Raw genomic sequence first — 25,385 nt, 5'->3', positions numbered from 1 at the left:
AGGCGGGTTTTTTCTCGTATGTGAAGATGGTAAAAATTCGAGCCAGGTATTCAATGTGGCAACATTATAGTACATTATAGTAGTAGCCTTAAGGAGCCAGCAAAGATCCGCTCCTTGGAATCGTTTGAGTGGGGAAATCCAGTCACTCGCTCAGCCATAGTACATAGTCGCTGACGACAGTCATCAACGGATATGTGAATCGGGAGAAAAGCGTGGGTAGAGGGCGTTGTGACAGAAAGGGAGTCTGTTTCGCACTGTTGATAAAAGGCGATATATACCATTTCTCAGTTTTATATATTTAAAAAAATGCTGTTATCCCTTTTTAAAACATGGATGTGGTGCCAGGCACCATTTGAACCAATAGAGCCACGCCCCTGCTCTATATCTAGATTGCCATGACCCAGTCCCAGACCATTAAGTTCATCCACATAAAGCTTAAGACCCGATCTCAACCCCAACGCGAAGATAACCAAAATTATGAACATGGACAACAGCCCTCGCTCAACAGTGTATATCTGCGGGGAACAACTTAAAAATGTTGAAAACTTAATCCAAAAGTAGAGGCAGATGGCAGGTTAGCCCTGGAGATAAAAAAAGCAGATTGGCACTTACATCAGCTAAACTAACTCCCCGGTGTGGAGAGCCAAGGATAGCTCCCTCATTGAGGAGTAGTAGAAACCTGCATCTTCCCCATAGCAACATACAGTTATGAACCATGGACAATAACAAAAGCAGATGAAAATAGGATAAATACATTATAGAAGAAAGATCCTAAGAATCCCATGGACAGCCAAAACATCGAACATCCGCGTCTTGGAGAGAACGGATGCCTTTGATACGCCAGCTCGTGTCAACCATAAAATTACTGAAGCTGCCATACTTTTGGTCACATCAAAAGATATGACTCAATTGAAAATGTCTAGCTGTATGAAAGATGCCTACAAGGGCAAGTGGATCAGAGGGAGACCAAGTGGATCAGAGAGAGGCCAGGAGAGGCTGTCTCAAGACATAACAGACTGGATAAGAACAACCACAGAAGCAGAACGCATGGTACAAATGAAAACCTTTTCGCCCCAACAGCAAGGATCCGCTTATCTCTGTCGTTTATCTGGGAGTTTATAAGTAACGTATTTATATGTTTTCATTACATTTTTTTGGTGGTTGAAGAAGGAGTTTTGAGCCTGAAACTTTCCGTGTTTGGTATTTTGTTCTTTGTTTAAGCTTTTATGTTCATTTTATTTTTATTTTTACAGTCCACAGCTTCTAGCAGCTTATGATCACGTTGGCTAACTTTATAGATGGAACAAAATTGACGTCACTCAGCTCTTTGTTATTGTTTTTAGACAGCCATAAAAGATAGTACTCACTCAATTCTATCAATCACACTATAAACGCTTAAGGTTACACTAAGCTCTGTGTGTTGGTTGATACGTTATATCCCGCTGGTGAATGTTACAGGTATTTTAAAGAAACGCATAGCATCAATTAAATGCTTTCACACGGTTAACAGAAAATGATTCCATAATAATCATAAAACATGAGGGTGGAATATGGCATTTACTATGAAATAGCATTGGACATTATTATTGTAAAGCATAGCAGATATGATACAGGTTAACATTTTATTCACAACCATTCACTCCCCAATATCTTATCACACGTACTGGGTGGGTCTACCAACATGTATATTATGTCTTGTCTTTTGTCTTTAAGGGTTTTACGGTGTTTACAGCACATTAAGGTCAGTTATATCAGCGCCAGTAAAAAGGAACAAAATGGGATAGTAAAAACATTCTCGATATACAATTAAAAGGACTTGAGGAAAAATGAAGACAAAGGGCAATGGTTCAAACAGGGAACAGATAGATGTAGATTCCAAGAGCACACTATCAGTGTACTTAGTTTGAGATTACCTAAATGCTTCACCCAGACACCAGCACAAGATCCCACTAAGAGGAATACACTCAAATGTTTAAAAAGCATATGTTAAAAATTAAAAGAAATAACAGTACATAACAGAGAGATGATTTACAAGGAAAAAAATATCCTTCCCCAAAACTAACTATACATTTGACTGTTTCCCTCCCAGCCAAGGACTCCGGCCAGGGTCAGGACAAAACTAAGTAACCTCATTCCAAGACAAAGACAGAAAGCAATTGGAAAACAGATGCAGGGGGATAGAAGTCATAGCAAGTACCTTCCTGCCCACTATGGGAGATCGGGAACCCAAACCAGAACATGTAAATTATGAACAACACCATGTGTGTGTAAATAAAAAAAAATATGCTTTATTTTACAAAAGACCCTTTTAAAGAGAATTCCTTGACGATAAGCCCTTTAACTATGTATAAGATATTTCCATGGTTGGTATAAGAATGTTTATGTCTATTCGTTTAATGGCTTATTGTAATAGTGCAATTAGGGAACTATGTGTTACCTCAACAAATGACATTTATTACTGTGCGGATAAGTAGTAGTATAGAGCCCTTTACTCTGCGTTCGGCGACAATAAACATTATTACAAATCATTATTTGCTATATCATGATGTCATAAACATATAAACTATTACATAAGCTCTCCATGATATTCCATAACGAATGAATTATTATCATATTTACATTCTGTGACCAAAACAAAAATAATAATAATAAAAATAACAGAAAATAAGATGAATTAGGTCATATCTGTTCAAGGTCTTTCCTGCTGGCCTACTTTAGAACCAAAACATCATCGCCCCAGACAAAATGCCAAAATATAATTTTGTCGGTTGTCAAAATAAATAATAGGCAGCTCCAAACCACCATGCAATGAAGAGAAAATTCTCTTATATTGGAAAAAATATGAAAGAGCAGACAATCATTAATTATTGCGAAGCATAAATGAATATGTTCAATCTATTCGAGTTTTTACTATTTTCTTTTCTTCAAATATCAGGAACAAGTTTTTTAAAAACATGTTTATGGATGCAGAAGATAATTCTGAAGCAAAGATATACATATCTCAATTTGACCCAATTTTGATAATACGAGGTTTTGTCGTGCCACAAGCAGCCGACAGTTTTCACTCATTACGCGTACCAACATATCTGAGTTGATAACTACGTCGGAAGTGTAGGTCCCATTCGTGGGAAAGCTGAATTAAAAAAAAACAACTGTAAGAATGATGCACTATAATACCTTAATCTAGTTAACCAGTTAACACGGCCGTACTCTGTAAAAACATGCATTTAAAAATTGGCCTGAAAACTCGTCCTTCAGATATCAATCGATTAAAATGACCCTCATCTTGGCAAAAACTCTCAAACCTGGGACTGAAGTGAAATCCCAGGTTTGAGAGTTTTTGCCAAGATGATGGTCCTTTTAATCGATCTGTTATTAGAAGGATAAGTTTTCGGGCCAAATTTTCAAAGACATGCTTTTCCAGAGTATGGCCGTTAACTGGTTTAAGGCTTGTACGCTTCTACAAATGACTGAACGTAAACAAAAACATCAGAACTCGGTGAAAGGTTAGAAAACACCACCAAGTAATATAGTGAACGGAAAATAAGAGCAAGTACAGAAGCGCAAATGACACGTTAGGAAAAGGTATTTGCACTCTCTCTCTCTCTATCTATCTATCTATCTATCTATCTATCTCTCTCTCTCTCTCTCTCTCTCTCTCTCTCTCTCTCTCTCTCTCTCTCTCTCTTTCTTTCTTTCTTTCTCTCTCACTATTTATCTATCTACCTGTCTTTCTGTGAATCTCTCTCTAAGTTATTATTTACTATTTACTTTAAAACGTTTATATGAAAATATCAGCATACTAACTGCCCTACTGTCCCTTTAGATACAGATCTGAACAAGTAAATAAAACAAATAAAAATTAATAAAATTCCCTTTATTCATCCCATAGGGGAAATTTGTCTTGAGGGTCTATTCCAAGGGAAGACTGGAATAACCCAGGGGTCATCCGCAGTGTATCGCCGCAAACTGGGCTAGGGCGAGGTGACTTGCTCAAGGCCACACAACTCAGCAGGTCTTCGAACTCGGTTCCTTTCGGGTACGAGCAAAGACCGTACCGCTGAACAAGTAAGAAAAATCAGTCTTTCTCCAGTCGAGAAAGACTGATTTTTTTGGGAAGTTTTTTTTTTCTTGTGTATTTTTCTTTCTTGCTTTGTTTGGCACCTTTCATAGTTACTTGTTTAGATCTTTATCTTACACCGGTGCCTGCTCCCTAGTTTTTCAACTTGATACTATACTATCCATTCAATATGCGTCAACATGGGCTTTACGTGTGCTCTTGCGGAATTGCAGAAATCCTGCTTCTATCTGCTGTGCGGCTATGTGGTCTTGTGGTATGACACTCGTTTTCGGATCGGAAGGTCCTGGGTTCGAGCCTCGCGCTCGGCGTATAGTTGAGTCCTTGGAAAAGGCTCTTTACTCACTGTACTGAGGTGTAAAATGAGTACCTGGCCGTTAACAGCGTTGTCTTTGTCCGAAAAATTGTAATATCGCCTAACAGGCGGTATGTCCCGTCCTACATGTTAAATGTTGCTGTTGACCAGGGACCCCTTGTAAAGCGCTTTGAGCACATTTAGTTGATATTGCTCTATATAAAGCTCAATTTTGTTATCGGCTGGTACATATTAATATGGTCAGCAATACAGATCAAAGCCAATTCATAAAGGGCTAAATCATGTCTTCTTTACATTTTTTTCATACAGGCCATTTTTTCTGATATACTCGATTCTTTGTCTCTTTTAATGCACTTCAGACTTAAGTTAATGAAATTCTTCTATTTTCCATTATTTTACCAAACTGGACCGCAAGGCTGGAGATAATGCGAGACAAGTATTTATTTAATCCTTCCTTTGATGAAATTATACTGCATCTGTTACCCAACGAATAAGAGATTAATATAACCATCTCCACACTTTATGATTGTTCCAAAACTAATTATTCTGTTTTAAGCCAACTTGAAAAGTGTATAGTAAACCATTAGATTTTAAAAAACGATTAAAATGGCATGTTAAATAGATAAAAAAAAAGTTTTAAAACTAGCTTATTCTAAGCTCATTGAACCAGATAACGTCCGTACTCTAGAAAGACACGTATTAAAAATTTGGCCAGAAAACTCTTCCTTCAAATATCGATCGATTTAAATGACCCTCATCTTGGTAAAAAAGAAAACTCTCAAACCTGGAACTTTAATGAAGATCTTGCGAAATCCCTGGTTTGAAAGTTTTTGCCAAGATGAGGGTTATTTAAATGATCGATATTTGAAAGCCGAATTTTCTGGCCAAATCTTGAAATACGTGTCTTTCCAGAGTACGGCAGTGAATTGGTTAAGGTCATAACAAGGTTATCATATCTCAAAAATTATACACTAAGTTGCGACAGCGTTTCCTTTACAATGATGATCAATCATAATCCTCCAATCAAATTGGGTCATCTGAATGGTAAAATAATACCAAAGTGGAGATCAAAGGTATAATTCCACAACTATTGTTTTAACGGCCATGGTGGTCGTATGTCGCTACAGATTTTAACAGATCCATTAATGTATGTCATAGTTTGAACTTCCTAAACATCGAATTGCAGACGCCCCTCGACCTGGTTCGAACAGTCTACAGTCCCCCAGTCATAATGTTTTTTTTTTTTTTGTTTTTTTTGTTTTTAAAAAAATGGTTTTACGGCACTTGTGGCACATTTAGGTCATTTCATCACCAGTAAAAAGAAAGACAAGGGGATAGCAAAAAAAAAAAAACAAAAAAAAAAACAAACAAACAAAAAATAGAAAAAAAGAAAGAAAATATAGATTTACACACACCCGAGAACAAAAAAGTAAGACAAAGAGGAAGAATTCAAACAGGGAACAGATGTAGACTCCAAGATCACACTATCAGTGTAGGTACTTAGTTTTAGATCACCCAAAAGTCTCATCCAGACACCAGCACAGAATCCACCCACATGACCGACACATGCTTACAAATAAATTCCAAACAACACATATTATATAACAATACATAACAGAGATGATTTACAAGGAAACAATACATTTAACAATACATTTGACCGTTTCCCTCTCAGCCAAGGACTCCGACTAGGGAAAGGACATAAACAAGTAATCTCATTCCAAGACAGAGAGAAAAAAACAAGTTGGTAAACAGGTAGCGTGCGCTTACCAAAGATACCAACAATATTGCCATCCGGAAATAAAACGGACCAACACACCTCCGAATGTTTATAGTCTGGTTAATACAGTTTAGTGAGAATTACTCAAAAACGCATTGTATTTTTCTTTCTTGCATTGTCGTCCATCGTTTCATACACTCTTGTTCAAATCTTTATCTTACATCGGTGCCTGCTCCCAAATTTCTCAACATCACCGGCCTCGTGGTTGTTGTCGACTGATGTAAAATGTATACTAAAAGTAACATTTGGTTGCGCAATTATTCTCGTTTTTCGAAAAAATAAGTTGTCAACTGACTCATTAATTTGGCGCTATAACTATAATACACATTTTCAAAATATTTGCTCTGAAAAAAAACTCAGGAAAATTTGATATTGAGATTTTTTTTGCATCATTTTATTTTTTGTTAAGTTGAATTCACGAATACCGAGTAGGTCCCGGCACTGGTAAATATTCAATCCGGTATATTCGGTACCTAAAATTTCGCGGGAAATGTCGGCTCAACTTGAAGGTGTGTCACAAATCCGGCACTTTGATTTGTCAAACATTTATTGGTTAATTAATGCAAAGTCCCTATCAAATAAACTCATCAGAGGAGAAGGAAAACAGGAAAAGAAGTTCATTGACCTCAGTTGACGATTGTTGTAATAATTGAACTCCTGGTCATTGACACCCAAGAATAATTAACGGACAACCTATTCTTAAGAGGGCCCATACACGCTCAGTTTTCAACCAGGGACGATCTGGGGACAGGCACGGCTGAAGCAAATCGTAGTGATAACGCAATGTGTATGACCAAATTCCTGAGCGACGAGCGGAGGGACGGTCGGTCGCTCATTTTTCGAGGCGATCGGGGGCGTGGCAGTATAAATAAATGGACATTTTTTTTCGGATTTTCGCTGTTTTGACGTCAGATTCGTGATCGTCGTCAAATTTACAATAGGTTTGATACCAAGAACTATGTCTTTACTCCAAAAATTGATGAAATTAGATATAAATTTTAATTAATAGTGAGGTTATGTGGCCGACAGAACAGTGCCCCTCCCTGTTCTGTGATGGAGCCTAGTGATATGACTCTCGCTTTCGGATCGGAAGGTCAAGGTTTCGAGACCCGCTCTGAGTGACGCAGAGTTAAGAGCTTGGAAAAGGCTCTTTACTCACATTCTCTCACCGTACTCAGGTGTAAAATGAGTTCATGGCCGTTTGTTGTCTTTGTCGGAAAAAAAATTGTAATATCGCCTGACAGGTGTCATGCCTCGTCCTTCATGTTTAGTATTGCTGTTGGGTTGGGACCCCTTGAAAAGCGCTTTGAGCACGTCTAGTGGATATTGCGCCAAATAAATGCTGTGTTATTATTTTTTAAGATAATATTTTTTATAAATTTTGAGTGAGGAAGAGGTAGATAAACAAAAGGTTTCGCTATTGATCACCGTAATTTTTTTTCTCCTCAACCGTTGACGCGACATCACGGTCGACCTTGACACAGACATTTAGGATTGGCAGATGCCAAAATGCCTTGACTACGAGATGATAGGGATGGGTATAGATAGTTCGAAGATGACATCACTCAGGTCTTTGTTATTGTTTTTTGCCAACCGCGTTTATGAGTAATGCTCAATGAACTGTATTAACCTGACTATAAACGTTCATGGATACACACAGTTTTGTGTGTTGGTCCGTTATACTTCCGGATGGCAATGTTATGAGCTTCTTAGCCAAGCGCATACTATCTATAGGATAGGATAGGCCGTAACATTGAATTAATGTCTACAAAAAAAAAAAAAAATAAATAAATAAAGAAATAAAAGAAAGATAAAGAGGTGGGTGTGTGAAAGGGTGGGGGGGGGGGTGCGGGTAGTCCCGAGGAGTGCCCGCTAAACCTGCCACGATAGCACTGTTGATATGTTTTATAAATAATAATAATAATAATAATAATAATAATAATAATAATAATAATGATGATGATGATGATGATGATGATAATGATGATGATGATGATGATGATGATGATGATGATGATGATGATGATGGTGATGATAATAATAAATAATAAATCTTTAATGTCGACAAAATGGAAAAATTTCCGTGGTTTACGTTGGTTTTAAAATTAAATCTGATCAAATGTATTGATGTTATGCGCATTGGAAAAATATTCACGACATCTCCATCGGGGTATAACATACTAACAAACAAAACTGTGTAACCTTGAACGTTTATAGTCTGATATAACTTAGTGATAAGTTAATTATGAAATTGGCTGTCTAAAAGCAATTACAACGTGTTGAGTGACGTCAATTTGGTTCCTTCTATACATATCCAAGAACTTTACTCACTCCATCCGCTCTCTCTTCCTTCCATACATATGTATCTATTCTTTCTCATCACTTTCTTGTGCCGCTATGCATGTGGTCTTATGATATGACACTCGCCTTCGGATTGGAAGAAACTGGATTCGAGTCCCGCTCTGGCGGCGCATAATTGAGTCCTTGGAATAGGCTCATTACTCGCATTCTCTCACCTTTTTCATGTGTAAAATGAGTACCTCGCTGTTTACAGCGTCGTCTCTGTCAGGAAACAATTGTAATATCGACTAACAAGGGTCATGTCTCGTCTTACATGTTTTGCTGTCGGCCAAGGGCCCTTATGAAGTGATTTGAGCACCTTTAATGAATATAGCGGTATATATAGCGCAATTTTTTGTTGTGGTTTTTTTTTGTTGTAGTTTTTTGTATACAACACCCACCCACCCCCTCTCCCTCTCTCCCTCTCCCTTTCTATCTCTCTCTCTCTCATTCTCTCTCTCTCTCTCTCTCTCTCTCTCTCTCTCTCTCTCTCTCGACATGTTACATTATTATAGCTATTACTACATATGATGCGAAAACCTTGGACGGTTATTAATGTTACGAGTTTAAGTAAATGCTCACAACATCCGCCATCCGGAAATAACGTACCGACACACAAAACTACGAGTAACCTTGAACGTTAAAAGTCTGATTGACATATAATTTAGTGAGATCTAATTACCAAAATGGATGCTTTAATACAATAACAAAGAGTTGAGTGACGTCAATTTCGTTCCTTCAACAATCTGATTGATATAATTTAGTGAGAAGTAATAACTATTGTGCGCAAAACGAAAAATAGAATAGAGAGACAGTAACTGGGATCGGTGTGTAATACCTCACCGTGTGTGGACAAAAATCATCTGCGACTGACGCAGGGATCGGGTCACAGCGACCGAGACGACATGCATCACCGTACAAAACTCAACGTCTATGGGGGCCCAGGGATATGTGACAAAATATTCATTTCAATCGGTACAAGTCGCCTGTAAGACGTTTTTTTTTTTATATAATCTACTGACACCCTTACAACTGGTGTCGCTCACTGTTCCCGGCTCAGGTGAAGTTGACGTATATGAACCCCTTTGCGGCTCGAGTCAAGTGTCACCCATCCAGTTATTGATTGTGCTCTACATCGTTTGACTTTGTTACAAAGGAAAATAACTTATTAATGAACCACGGATGCATCCGAGATGCCAATAAATAATTTTGTTATTAAATATTCTTTATTCATTGACTCAAACCAAACATCAATGGTGGAAAGAAGTAGAAGTGTTTTTGTGATGATTGTTTCACAGCCCCACTTTACACATCAATAATATAGATGGAATGAAGTTGACGTCACTCGGGTCTTTGTTATTGTTTTTTTTTTCCATCCACGTTTATGAGTAATAGGATTCAATAGTCGTACCGTCACTTCCTTCCTAATGACGTATGGTAACTTAGTAACACTGGCTCTAAACTATCGGAACAATGGCGGACGCCGTATGAAATATTTCTCCGGCGAGCATAAAAGCGTATCCAGAGGGAAAAAAAACCCCCATCAATTTGATCATGTTTTGACTTTTACACATTCTGATCACAAGGCATATGAAAAGGGAATGAAAAGTTCTCGCCAGCATGAAGAATAAAAAGTAAAGATTTTCTTTGTTTAGAACCAAGATGGCCGCCGTTGCCGGGCGCGTGACATCAGACTACTGAATCCAATTCTCACTTGACTGTCTTCTCCAGACTATAAAAGTTTATGGTTACACGAGAGTTTTGTGTGTTGGTCCGTTGTACTTCAGGATGGCAATGTTGTGAGTTTCTTAGCCAAGTGTATAGATAGTTTGCAGATGACGTCACTCAGGCCTTTGTTATTGTTTTTGCCATCCGCGTTTGTGAGTTGTTCTCACTAAACTGTATTAACCAGACTATAAAAGTTCATGGTTACACAGAGTTTGTGTGTTGGTCCGTTCTACTTCCGGATGGCAATGTTGTGAAAGAAGTGCATGTGTTTTTGTGACGATTGTTTCACGGCCCACTTTACACATCAATAATATAGATAGAATGAAGTTGACGTCACTCGGGTCTTTGTTATTGTTTTTTTTTTTTTTTTTTTTTTTGCCATCCACGTTTATGAGTAATTCTCACTTAACTGTCTTCACCAGACTATAAAAGTTTATGGTTACACGAGAGTTTTGTGTGATGGTCTTTTATACTTCCGGATGGCAATGTTGTGAGATTCTTAGCCAAGCGCATATTATCTATAAGGCATTGCCCACAACCAGGCACTATGAGTATTAATGTATCAAGTAAATTACACACGACATTCTGTTTCTACATTTTTTCTACGACAGACAAATAATAAATCGCACAGTTCGTTTTGTTTGCTTATCCTATTTAGAAAAGAATGATGAATTGAACAAGCTGCGGTGTCACACGTTTTGAACCAGTCGATAGGGATTTACAAATCAAGTTGTATTGGATTATATCCGTGTCATCCGATCATCTGTTACAAGCCATAGAAGGAACGAAATTGAGGTCATTCTGCTCTTTGTCATTGTTTTTAGCCAGTCATTTTTATGAGTAGTTCAAGTTGAATTTTACCAATCAGACTATAGATAGTATGCAGATGAGGTCACTCAGGCCTTTGTTATTGTTTTTGCCATCCGCGTTTGTGAGTTGTTCTCACTAAACTGTATTAACCAGACTATAAAAGTTCATGGTTACACAGAGTTTGTGTGTTGGTCCGTTATACTTCCGGATGGCAATGTTGTGAACTCCTTGGCCAAGCGCATTCTATCTATAGATAGTATGCTTTGGCTAAGAAGCTCACAACATTGCTATCCGGAAGTATAGATAGTTCGAAGATGACGTCACTCAGGTCTTTGTTATTGTTTTTTTGCCATCCGCGTTTTATGAGTTTAGCTCACTGAACTGTATTAACCTGACTATAAACGTTTATGGATACACACAGTTTTGTGTGTTGGTCCGTTATACTTCCGGATGGCAATGTTATGAGCTTCTTAGCCAAGCGCATACTATCTATACCGGACCAACACACTAAACTATGTGTAATCTTGAACGTTCATAGTCTGGTTAATACAGTTTAGTGAGAATTACTCATAAACGCGGATAACAAATAACAATGACCTCAGTGACGTCAACTACATTCTATCAATAACAAACGTTCAAGGTTTCACATAGTTGTGTATGTGTTGGTACGTTATATCTGGCTGGCGGATGTTGTGAGTTTTATGGCGAAACGTAAATCATCAATAGGTGACCTGTCATGTCAGTATGGTATAACATGCGGCTATGTTGTCTCGTGGTATGACACTCGCCTTCGGATCAGAGGACGCGGGATTAGAATCCCTCTCTGAGCGGCGCACAGTTGAGTCCTTTGAAAAAGCCCTTTAATTACATTCTTTCACCTTACTCAGGTGTAAAATGAGTACCTGCCTGGCCGTGAACAGTTATTTTTGTTGGGGAAAAAATGTAATATCACATAACGGTTGTCTCGTCTCGTCTTACGGTTAAGTGTTGCTGTTGGCTGTGGCCCCCTTGTAAAGCGCTCTGAGCACGTTTAGTGGATATTGCTCGAGTTATTATATAGATAGTTCGACGTTGACATCACTCGGGTCTTTGTTATTGTTTTTTGCCATCCACGTTTATGAGTAATTCTCACTAAACTGTATCAACCAGACTATAAAAGTTCATGGTTACATACAGTTTTGTGTATTGGTCCGTTATACTTCCGGATGGCAATGTTATGAGCTTCTTAGCCAAGTTCATACTATCAATAAAAGTTCTTGGTTACACAGAGTTTTGTGTGTTGGTCCGCTGTACTTCAGGATGGCAATGTTGTGAGTTTCTTAGCCAAGTGTATAGATAGTTTGCAGATGACGTCACTCAGGCCTTTGTTATTGTTTTTGCCATCCGCGTTTGTGAGTTGTTCTCACTAAACTGTATTAACCCGACTATAAACGTTCATGGATACACACAGTTTTTGTGTGTTGGTCCGTTATACTTCGGGATGGCAATGTTGTGAGCTTCTTAGCCAAGCGCATACTATCTATACTATCGATAGGGTGAATCGTTTTTGTTTTTAAGGCTTTCACGTGTCGCCTTCGTAAACTTATAGAAAGTATGCACTTGGCTAAGAAGCTCACAGCCTTGCCATCCGGAAGCATAACGGATCAACACCCAAAGCGTATTATAATAATTGTGACCCACCATCTCAAAATGGTATCATGTCGGCGTGAACTAGGTGGAAAAAAATTTGAAACTATAGCCACAAAAAAAATTTTTTTTTTTTTGTTTGTTCTTTAGGTCTCTTCCAACACAATTGAGGTTATATGAGAGACCGCTGAAACAAAAAAAACAAGCAATTTAACAAAAATAGTACAAATGTAAATCAAAATCATAACCTAAAGATATCATAAGCTAAATTATAAATAACCAAGAACAATCAGGCAGAAGATTTACAGAGAAAAAAATATCCCCTGTCAAAAATACAATCACAAACCAAAGAAGCAGGATAGGCTAGTAAAGAGAAGAAGAAACGACATCACTATCGGATCGTACACCCATGCAAACATCATAGGTATATGATTCAAGGGTGATGCTCCCATCCAACCACCCGCTAGCCACAAAAATGAAATTCAAGCTAAATTATAATCCATAAAAAAAAAATAATAATAATTGAGTTAAATAAATATTCTTACTGTGCAAAAAGACTCGTGTAGTTTGTATTTCTCATACATTTGTGTGACGATCCGGCAAAACCCGTCGGATGTCGGAATAAATCGAATCAAATATTATTACATAGTTTTTTATTTTTGAATTAGAACCGACGTTATACAAATCTGAAGGCAAAAAATTAAGAAACGGAAAAAATCACTTTTAAAGACAAGTTGGCTCAGAAAATTTATTTTTTAAAATTAAATTATCTATAGATGGTATGCGCTTGGCTAAGAAGCTCACAACATTGCCATCCGGAAGTTTAACGGACCAACACACAGAACTATGAGTAACCATGAACGCTTATAGTCTGATTAATACAGTTTAGTGAGAATTGCTCTTAAACGCCGATGGCAAAAAAAAAAAAAACAACCAAAAAATAAAACAAAAAACCCCAAAGACTCGAGTGGCGCCAGCTTCATTCTATCTATAAGCTTCAAATTGTAAAATAATTTCTAGAGAATATAGTTGGATGGATAATAAAAATGATGAAGTGAAAAAAACAACAACAAAAAAACGAAATTTATGCAGACAACGATTTGTCACTTTATTTACTCGAATCTCAAAGCTAGCTCATGCGACATCTGAAAGGTTTATCCAAATTAGCACACATTTAATTATACATTCTCTTTCAGGGTCAGATTCATCCTAACATAATACCGTTCTGAAAAGCTGCGTCAAAAATTTGAAGAACAACAGAACGCGTAGAGGAGAGTCTATTTAGATTGGTTACTCAAATCTCGGCTAGATTGAGACTGTCCAAACAGAGCCGGAAGCAATATATTATTAACCTTTTCATAGGAAGAGCAAACTGTACGTTTTCAGTCAATATTACATAACAAGGGGGGCTAAGTGGTTTAGGCATTGCACTGTGACCCGGAAGGCCCCGGGTTCGAGCCCCGCTTCAGGCACTTTCGTTGTTTTCCTTGGGCAAGATTATTAACCCCCATTTTTCTCACCTTGGACAACATGGGTGATTCCAGTTGACATCAGACATCTTGTTTGATGGATTATCTATATTCCTTCCTGGAATGCCTAGGCGACGATATCTTATGGTGTCATTAATTAATTTTTATTACATAATCAAAAGTAAAAATTTCTCAGCCCTGCTGCCGTCGAACACACAGCATTTTAATTATTGTCACGTGGCCTGTTCATGGCCACACTCACTGTCAATTGACTATGTTATAACACGAGACGTTATACAGACAACGTACGACATTACGGTCACACCAATACATATTCACTAACATTTTGTTGCTAACAATGTTTAACTCCACAAATGTTTGCTGTCAATCAAATTAGAAAATGCCTATGACAATTTAGAAAGGTGTTTCTTATATCAAAATAACATGTTAAAAACAAAACAAAACAAACAACAACAAACAAAAAAACGAAAGAAAACACACACACACACACACACACACACACACACACACACACAATCAAAAAGAAGAAAAAAAAACTCTTTGAAACAGAAAGACACTTCAAAACGTTTATGTTGTTTACAAAATCTGAACTTGTCAAGAGGTGACAATTCAAAGAATTGTTTGAGTTTGTTTTTTTTTTTTTTTTGTTTTTTTTTGTTGTTGTTGTTGTTGTTGTGATGTAACGAATCATTGTAATTGTATTGGTACCTTTAACAGCATTCTGAGACTTGAATGTTGCCATGTTTTGTTTGTTTCTTGGAATTTTTTTTTTTTTGTTTGTTTGTTTGTTTTGTTTTGTTCATGCAATGATTAGAATGTATTTTATTGACAACTCACTTTCGTATCACTGAAAGGTTATGCTTTTAACCCCAACTACAACATGAGACAGCATTTAATACAGAAAGAAAATTTGAACTCGTTGTCCCTTAGATCTAACAGTACAGTGTGTGACCCGCTGTCTGGTTTTGATAAAGCGAAAATCGATTTAATATTGTCGATGGAAACGATTTCTATTCGATATTTAGCTTTTCCTCCAACCAAGTTATCCTCGCTTGAGCATTTATATAGCGCAATATCCACTAAACGTGCTCATACCGTTTTACAACGGGTCCTAGCGAACAGCAACACTTAACGTATAAGAAAAGACATGACGCGATATTACATTCTTTTTTCAGAGACAACCGTGTTAATGGCCCAGGTACTCATTTTATAACCGAGTACGGTGAGAGAACATGAGTAGAGCGCCTTTTCCAAGGTATCAAATATGCGCCGCCAAGAGCGGGTCCCGAACCCAGGACCTTCCGATCCGAAGGCTAAACCATACCACTAGACCAACAAAGCCGCACGCTTTAAATATATCTTATAATACGGCATATTTCATAAGTAAAGTGAACCCAGCTATCTTTATTGATTGTGTAAACACAACTAAGGACTCTCTAAGTTACCTGACCAACTGAATACGAGTGGGCGAGTGTATGTGTATGTGTATCTCTGTGTATCTGTGTGTTAAGTTTCGAATTGACAATTTTTCAACTTATGTTATTTTGCGATAATATAATTTGAAGAACGACTTTTCTGACCATGTGTCTTATTTCAGAGAACGACAGAGCAGACACCGAGTGGAAGGGAACATAACCACGCCTCTCGGACAGTCGTCATAATGTAAACAATGTCAGTAATAAATAAACATAGCGAACTTCAGTTTTATTATCGATGGTATGTGTCTAGGTAAAATACACACTGTTCTACCGCTTGATCAATAGAACCAACAGATAAAACTATCGAAGGAACGAAGTTGACGTCATTCAGTTCAGCTCTTTGTTATTGTTTTTAGCCAGCCATTTTTATGAGTAGTTCTTACTAAATTATTTCAATCAGACTATAGATAGAAGCGGTTGGCCAAGAAGTTCACAACATTGCCATCCGGAAGTATAACGGACCAACACACAAACTCTGTGTAACCACGAACTTTTATAGTCTGGTTAATACAGTTTAGTGAGAACAACTCACAAACGCGGATGGCAAAAACAATAACAAAGGCCTGAGTGACGTCATCTGCATACTATCTATAAACGGTCAAGGTTACCACAGAGTATCAACGTTCATGGTTACACATAGTTCTGTGTCTTGGTCCGTTATAGATTGTTTGCGCTTGGCTACACCGCTGCCATCCTGAAGTTTAGTCTGAACCAACACACAAATCTGTGTGTAACCTTAAACGTTTATAGTCTAGTTAATACAGTTTAGTGAGAATTACTCATGAATGCGGATGGCAAAAAGCAATAACAAAGACCTGAGTGACGTCAACTTCATATTATCTATACTCCGGATGGCAATTCTGTGAACTTCTTAGCCAAGCGCATACTATCTATGTGTAACATAAAACGTTTAAAGATAGTTCGAGGATGACGTCACTCAGGTCTTTGTTATTGTTTTTTGCCATCCGCGTTTATGAGTAATGATCACTGAACTGTATTAACCTGACTATAAACGTTCATGGATACACACAGTTTTGTGTGATGGTCCGTTATACTTCCGGATGGCAATGTTATGAGCTTCTTAGCCAAGCGCATACTATCTATATAGAATGCGCTTGGCAAGGAGTTCCAACATTGCCATCCGAAGTATAACGACAACACACAAACTCTGTGTAACCATGAACTTTTATAGTCTGGTTAATACAGTTTAGTGAGAACAACTCACAAACGCGGATGGCAAAAACAATAACAAAGGCCTGAGTGACGTCATCTTCGAACTATCTATAAACGCGGATGGCAAAAAAAAAACAAAAACAATAACAAAGTCCCAACTGACGTCAACTTCGTTCCATCTATGGTGTTACATTCGACGTTTATAGTCTGATTAATACTATTTAGTGAGAGCTGCTCATTAAAATGGCTGGCTAAAACAAACACAATGAGGTGACTGATGTCAATTTCGAACTATCTATCGAGATAACGAAGTTGACGTCACTCAGGTCTTTGTTATTGTTTTTTTTTAAATTCTTTTTCCATCCAGGTTTATGCGTTATTCTCACTAAACTGTATTAATCATACTATAAAAGTTCGTGGTTACACTAACTGAGCTAAGACGAGGTGACTTTGTCAAGGCCACACAACGTAGCGGTTATTCGAACTTGGTACCTTTCAGGTACGAAGCTATGACCGTACCGCTGAGCCACGCTCTCTACATCCCAGGCTACGATTGAACGACGTACACATGTCAAGTTTTATGGACATGTGTACGTCGTTCAATCGTAGCCTGTGTTAGTTTAAAACCTGATACTAACCAAAAATATCGTCATAAAAGAAGAAGACCACGGGAAATTATTTAATATGAACTGTAATACAAGCTAAACCAATGGAATAATTTGTTTCCTTGAGCACGTCTACATACCACTTTACTTCGCTGTGACATCGTCTCTTTGTGATAAATAGTATGCATAGCGTCACTCGGCTTTGTTATTGTTTTCATCCGCGTTGGGGTTGTCCACAACGATAACCAGTATAAAATTCATGTTACACGTTTTGTGTGGTCTATACTCCGATGCAATGTTGTGACTCTTGCCCAAAGGGCATTTATATACATTTTGGCCATATCAGCTTAGTTTACGAAGGCCACGGCTCAACGCGCATTTCGTGTTGCGTCACGTCATGATGTTAAAACACGCACTGCATATCGCAGTAATAAATGATCAAAACAAGTAGGACAGGAATTGCATGTAATAATGTACTTTAAAAAATCTTAAGTGAATGTTTTGTTTTTTTTTTTTTTTTTTTTTTTTTCTATTTCCTATCAGTGCAGGAAACCAATTTGGCAATTAAGGATTAATTTTATAAATCAGTGGAAAAACTCTCCCAAGAAAACGACAAGCTTCAAGGCGCTTTAACAAATTACAAAACAATATATAAATTATAACATATGACAACAAAAACTTACAAAACAGTGAAGTTCACTCCAGCTTTCTCCATCCAACAACAAAAGCAAAATAAACACAACGGAGTTCGTTTTTAGGTCAAGCAAGCTTTTATACTTAATACACACAACAAACACGCACACACTTCACACTCACAACTAACAGCAATAGCTAACGGAGAGATAATGTATGAGTTGAGTTACAAGCGGGGCCCATTCGTCCGTTGCTGCCGACTGTACACTGGGTCAGACGGGAAGACACCAAAACCACCTTTTATCTATCAACTTTTCACCGTTTTTTCTCCTTTTATCGGCGAACCAACATAATCATGCTGCTGCTGCTGCTGTCGACTTATAATGCAAAGTGAGATAAGAAGTTACTCGTTATTACTAGCGTTTAAGTCACAGTGACATTGAAGATGGACAACATGAAATCTAGTATACTTTCACAGTAGTACCGTTGAATGAACTTAGGCCAGGGACATCTATAGATAGGATGCAGATGACGTCACTCAGGCCTTTGTTATTGTTTTTGCCATCCGCGGTTGTGAGTTGTTCTCACTAAACTGTATTAACAAGACTATAAAAGTTCATGGTTACACAGAGTTTGTGTGTTGGTCCGTTATACTTTCGGATGGCAATGTTGTGAACTCCTTGGCCAAGCGCATTCTATCTATAGATATTTGTTTTGTTCGTTGTTGTATTTCAGAAAGAATGAATGGCCAGTGGTCCTTAAATCAACAATTGTACCCGATAAATCTAACAGCATAATCTTTTAAAGTTGCACGATATTTAGTTATAGAACTCCGCAATGGACTAATGGACTGACTTCAGCTGACATCATATCTACCTTCAGCACACGGCAAGCAGCAAAACCAATCAAATTATAGCATTGGGATTTTGTGCGGCTAGTGGTATGACACTCGCTTTCGGATCGGAAGGTCCTTGGTTCGAGCCTCGCTCGGCGCATAGTTGCAACACCGTACAACTGGTTGAATTGTGTTCTATTAAAATCAAAAATAAGATTTGATTATTTCGGCGCACAGTCACAAACTGAGTAGAGATTGTACATAAACAGAAACAAAGAACAGCTCAATCTCTAAATAGCAGCTGGGTTCTAAACAAAGAAAATCGGTACTTTTTATTCTTCATGCTGGCTAGAATTTTTTCACATTTCATGTGATCAGAATGTATAAAAGTAAAAAAAAAAAGATCAAATTTATAATGTTTTTCTCCTCTGGATACATTTTTATGCTCGACGGAGAAGTATTTCATAAGGGCGTCCGCCATTGTTCCGATAGTTTAGAACCAGTTACTAAGTTACTATGTTTCATTATAGGGAAGTGACGTCACGACTGTTGAAGCCCAGATATTTTGAGAAAATGTAGTATGGATGCTATGCATTAACATAAAATACTCACAATATCCGACAGCCAAACTAGTCATACTAACACACAAAACTGTGTGTAGTCTTTAACGTGTGAACTCTGATTGATTTAATTTAGTGAGAACTAATCACTAACGAGCTGTCTAAAGATAATATCAAGGTGCTGAGTGACGTCATCTTCGTTCCTTCTATACGTACGGTAAATCATATTTATAGAATTAATAATACTAGGGTAATATGGTCGCCATTCACTCGTACCTTTCTTGTGTCTTAGAACTTTAAACAACTTTCTACGAGTAAACAAAAAAAAAAAAAAAAACAACAACAAAAAACAAATCACAAACCTCATAAAATAAGCAATGTGTAATACCACTGGGAGAACAGTATCGTAAATATGGGTTCACATAATAATTATTGACGTAATCACAAATCAAGGAATCGGTTAAGAAATGTACTATATTTATTCAATAGAATCCAATACGCATCCGTTACAAGCAGCGTCTATTCTCTATTCCACAATAGGTATTTTCGACACATGCCATTTTCTCAAAAAACTCAGCGTCTCTACAACACACTGTTCATTGTCTTTAAATTTTGTGAAGTTGAAAAGAAAATTTGAATAAGAAAAATGTTGGTTGTATCGTAACGAATGTGACGATTTTCCCATGGCCGCATTACACTTTAAAAATTAACTACAGACACGTGACTTATTTCCTCTCTGTCTATTCGTGAAAGAGTCAAACTCATTCCACAGTTAACTACTTAGTTATAGAACTCCGCAATGGAGTAATGAACTGACCTCAGCTAACATCATATCTCGATACCTTCAGCACACGGCAAACAGCGAAACCAATCAAATTATAGCATAGGGATTTTGTGCGGCTTGTGGTATGACACTCGCTTTCGGATCGGAGGGTCCTTCGTTCGAGCCTCGCTCGGCGCATAGTTGAGTCCTTGGAAAAGGCTCTTTACTCACATTATCTCACCGTACTCAAATGTAAAATGAGTACCTAGAAGTTAAAAGCGTTGTCTCTGCCGGAAAAAAAAAATTGAAATATCGCCTAACAGGCGCCTTGCCTCGTTCTACGTGTCATGTGTTGCTGTTGGTCAGGGACCCCTTGTAAAGCGTTTTTAGCGCGTTTAGTGGAATTTACGCTATATGAAAGCTCATAGCTCAAATTAACTACTGCACTCTAGAAAGACACGTATCAAAAAAAAATTAGCCAGAAAAATTGCCCTTCAAATATCGATCGATTTAAATGAGCCTCATCTGGCCAAAATCTTTCAAACCTGGGAAAGGTTTGAGAGAAAGGTCAGGTCCCGGGTGTGAGAGTTTTTACCAATATGAGATTCTATTCAATCGATCGATAATTGAAAGACACGTTTTCTGACCAAATTTTAAAAATTTGCTTTATTTTTTTTCTTTCCAGAGTACAGCACTTAACCGGTTAGTTTTATTACCATTTCACTGATAACAATTTGAACTAGTTCAAGATGTTTTCAAAAAATAGCTGTTGCATGGACACTGCAGTTTTCTGGTGAAAAAAGAAACAACTTAAAACCCTGACCAGAAAAAAACTCCTTCAAATACCGATCGATCAAAATGACCCTTATTTTGTCCAAAACAAAAACCCCTCTCAAACCTGAGATTGCTTTAAGTCCCAGGTTTGAGAGTTTTTTGACAAGACAAGAATCATTTTAAGCGTAATCGATCGATATCTGAAGGTCGAGTTTTCTGGCTATAATTTTTTCATTTTTTTTTTTTTTTTCAAAGTTACGGCAGTACAGTGATGTATGTATGTTTTTATTTGATCTAGCCGTTACTCTGCCCCTCTCCGACAAATAGTTGGCAACATGTAAATTATGCATGATCAGGTGAAACAATGATGTAAAATTGTTAGTTCCAATTCATTGATCATCCTGTTTGTGAATAACGAGAAAGCCCAAAAATAACCATCAAAGTGACGAATATAGGAATAAAATTGTCCCAACTATCGGGAGCCTCACTCTGCGGTGTAATGGTAGCACGTCTGACCGGTAATCAGAAAGTCTGAGGTTCGATCCCCAGTCGAAATCGATTGATTTTTTGGGATGGGGTTTTTTTTTCCCTTGCATTTTTCTTTCTTGCTTTGTCTGGCACCTTTCATACACATTTGTTAAGTTCTTTATTCACCTAAAGGACGCCATAACAGACGACTAATACTGTATGAATTGGTAATGTAGTTCCATGTGTCCTGCTGAGGTGGGGATACGGGACAATCGTGAACCGCAGCGAGCATGGTTATTCCGTGAAATGCACTCTATAATACGCTTCAACAGTCGTACCGTCACTTCCCTCGTAATGACGCATGGTAACTTAGTAACTGGCTCTAAACTATCGGAATAATGGCGGAAGCCCTTATGAAATATTTCTCCAACGAGCATAAAAGCGTATGACTTACTTGACTTAGATGCCTTTCGCGTCTCGACCGAAAGATCGGGTCGCCTTGGCTGTTTCCAGTATTTCCTGTGTGAGGTGTCTCCAATATTGCCGGTCCTCTGCTAGGGTTCTCAGATTTTCAAGGTCCCCTGCCGTTATGAGACTAATGCTTTGTCCAAGTGTTGTGAGGTTTTTGTTTAGGATCACAGGGAGTGTTGTGATCGGTCTTCCTCTGAAAAGGTTCCCGTGTTTTTGGAAGTATCCCGACATGGCTTGGTTAGCTGGTATGTTTTTGTCCCTGCGTAGTATGTGACCGAAAAGTTGCCATCGTTGTTGTAAAATGTCAAGGGAGATTGGTCTTTCTTTTGTGATCTTATAGAGTGATTCATTTGAGATCTTTTTTGGGTATTTGATGTCCAGTACCCTTCTTAGCTGTGTGCGATGGAAGGCATCCATATGTTCTTCTTCGGATTTTGTCAACGCCCAAGTGCCGCAGTTATACAGAAGTACCGGTTTTACAAGAGCACGGTACAGTTTCAGTTTGGTTTTTCTCTTTATTTTGTCACCTCTAATCCATACATTGGTGAGTTTACTGAGTGCGGCGTTTGAACCGAAAACCATTCGAGAACCCAAAACTACAGAATAAATTTGGCAAACAGACAACAAATCCCAACGATATCCTTGATATTGTAACTGACCACTTCCAGCAGAAATTTCACAAACAAGTCTCACAAATATCGCCCTTCTCAGGAAACCCTAGAGACCTAAACAACCGCATCACAACAACTGAAGTTAGAAATAGCATAAAGTGCCTAAACAATAACAGATCCCCAGGCGAAGATGAAATTCCCGCTGAATTGCTGAAATGCGGTACCCTCTCCCTGGATCTGAGCATTGCAAACATAATGAACAAAACATTCTCAACACACAAAGACTGGGACATAAACAGCGGTGTCCTAATTACAATACAAAAACCAGGAAAAACGAAAGGACCCATAAACAACCTGCGCCCAATAACATTACTGAATACCATAAGAAAAACACTGTCAACTATTGTCCTCAACAGAATTAGACCGAAAATAGAAAAATATCTATCACATAGCCAAAGCGGGTTTCGCCAAGACCGAAGCACATCGGACGTTGTATGGACACATAAATGGTTGGCAGCAAAGGCACTCAAAGAAAACATATCCATAACAATAACCGGAATCGATATGTCCGCAGCCTTTGATACGATCGACAGAGGAAAACTTTTGGAGATATTAACAGACATAGTAGACGAAGACGAGCTCCGAATAATCCGATTTCTCCTCAGCAACACAAAGATACAACCAAGGATATACGGGGCCACAAAACAGACGCAATTCGAAAGTAACATCGGGACCCCCCAAGGAGATAGTCTGAGCCAGATTCTGTTCACAATATACTTAGAACACGCTCTGAAAGAAGTTCGAAAAGTCATTCCAAAACCAACGACTCATATTGAGAATGCAATCCCTAGAGAAATCGCCTATGCAGATGATGTCGATTTTATTGGATCAACACCAGCAAATATATATATCATACAAAATCATACTCAGCTGAATGATTATAGACCAGTTGCTTTAACATCAATTATTATGAAATGTCTGGAAAAGATTCTGAAAAGAGAGCTGTTGCAATTTATATATGACCAACACATACTTGATCCATATCAGTTTGCCTACCAACAAAATCTTAGTGTGGAAGACGCACTCCTCACAGTGATGCATTCAATATCAAATCACTTGGATGTTTCACCCGCCAACTACTGCCGAATCCTATACGTCGATTTTTCGTCTGCCTTTAATGCCATGAAAACCAACATATTAATTAGTAAACTGCATGCTCTAAACCTTCCCCATTACCTCATCAACTGGTATAACAACTTTCTCATCGATCGCCCCCAACATGTCAGAGTAGGCTCAAATATATCATCAGTAAAAACTCTTTCAAACGGATGCCCACAAGGGTGTGTAAGCTCACCTCTACTTTACATCCTCTATACAAACGATTGTGTGGCTAGCTTTGATAACTGCCAACTCATCAAGTATGCTGATGACACCGCAATACTCGGCCTGCTCAATGATTCCGTCTCCGAATTTAAATACACTGAGCAAGTTAGCAAATTCAGCAAATGGTGTGCCGATAACTGTCTAGAGCTCAATGTAACAAAAACAAAGGAACAACTGTTTGATCACAGAAAAATAGGAAAAAGAGCAAGACAAATAACAAAAATTAACAATCAGGCGGTTGAAACTGTTGAAACGTTTAAATACCTTGGTGTAATTATAGATAACAGTCTAAGATTTGAATCGCACACCAACAATGTCATCAAAAAATGTAACCAGCGCTTGTATATACTCAGAAAATTAAGGTCTTTCAATGTGAACAGAAAGACCATGATACAAATCTACAAGTCATTAATATTGAGTATCGTTTCGTTTGGCATCACAACGTGGTATGGAAGCTGTGGAACAAAAGAAAAATCCAAACTACATAGAACCCTCAGAGAGGCTTCAAAAATAATTAACACAGACCTTAGAAGCCTTGACACAACTTATATTAATGCAGTTGAGAAGAAATCTTTTAACATTATCAACGAAAAGAGGCATCCGCTGAACGAAAAATTCCAACTTCTGCGCTCCGGAAGACGGTATCTAGAAGCAAAATGTCGGACAAATCGACATAAGACAACCTTCATTCCAACCGCCATAAAATTAATTAACAAATCTTCTGTGGAAAAATGAGACAACCAATGAAAATAACGAGAAGCAGTGTCGTGAATCTTCATCATCGACATTGCCGCCGTCGTTATCATCATCATCATCATCATCATCATCATCATCATCATCATCATCATCATCATCATTATCGTAGTCATCATCATCATCATCATCATCATCATCATCATCATCATCATCATCATCATCATCATCATCATCACCATGATTGTCATCTTCTTCTTAATATTCGACATTATATTTATAATATGGTTATCTGCTGTCCCAGCAAATATATCGTATCGTTCTATCTGTCTGTGTGTGTGTCTGTGTGTATGTATATATGTATGTATGTATGTATGTATGTATGTATGTATGTATGTATGTATGTATGTATGTATGTATGAATGTAGGCATGCATATACGATGATATGCTGGTTTGTATGTATGTCTGCATGTATGTATGTATGTATGTATGTATGTATGTATGTATGTATGTATGTATGTATGTATGTATGTATGTATGTATATGTGTTTGTATGTACGCTCATTTCTTTTGTATACACGTGTAGAAACAATGTGCAAGCGTGTATGTTCGTGTATGGCTGTGTCTGTATTTGTAAATGTGTTGATGTTCATACCATGAACCAAACTGAGCATTGTTTACCTCACATGAATTGCCTTTAATTTGGACAATAAAGATTATTATTATTATTATTATTATTAAAATACCCTCATGAAATATAACCTCCAAG

At 37.8% G+C, this 25,385-nt stretch overlaps 1 protein-coding gene across 1 annotated transcript in view; it reads right to left on the bottom strand.

The window, feature by feature from the left end:
* LOC144973178 (sodium-coupled monocarboxylate transporter 1-like) overlaps window positions 1-18,335 on the bottom strand; it is an 80,671-nt gene extending 62,336 nt beyond the window's left edge. Inside the window, exon 1 of the mRNA XM_078915306.1 lies at window positions 18,108-18,335. The gene's annotated coding sequence lies outside the window, so the exon portion shown is untranslated. The remainder of the gene's footprint in view (window positions 1-18,107) is intronic.
* Between the last annotated feature and the right edge of the window lie 7,050 nt (window positions 18,336-25,385).

Source organism: Berghia stephanieae, chromosome 5, assembly GCF_034508935.2.
Source record: "Berghia stephanieae isolate SIO BIC M18660-M18661 chromosome 5, UCSD_Bste_1.3, whole genome shotgun sequence".
Lineage (NCBI taxonomy): Eukaryota > Metazoa > Mollusca > Gastropoda > Nudibranchia > Aeolidiidae > Berghia > Berghia stephanieae.
This window is presented reverse-complemented; position numbering and strand designations above follow the sequence as displayed.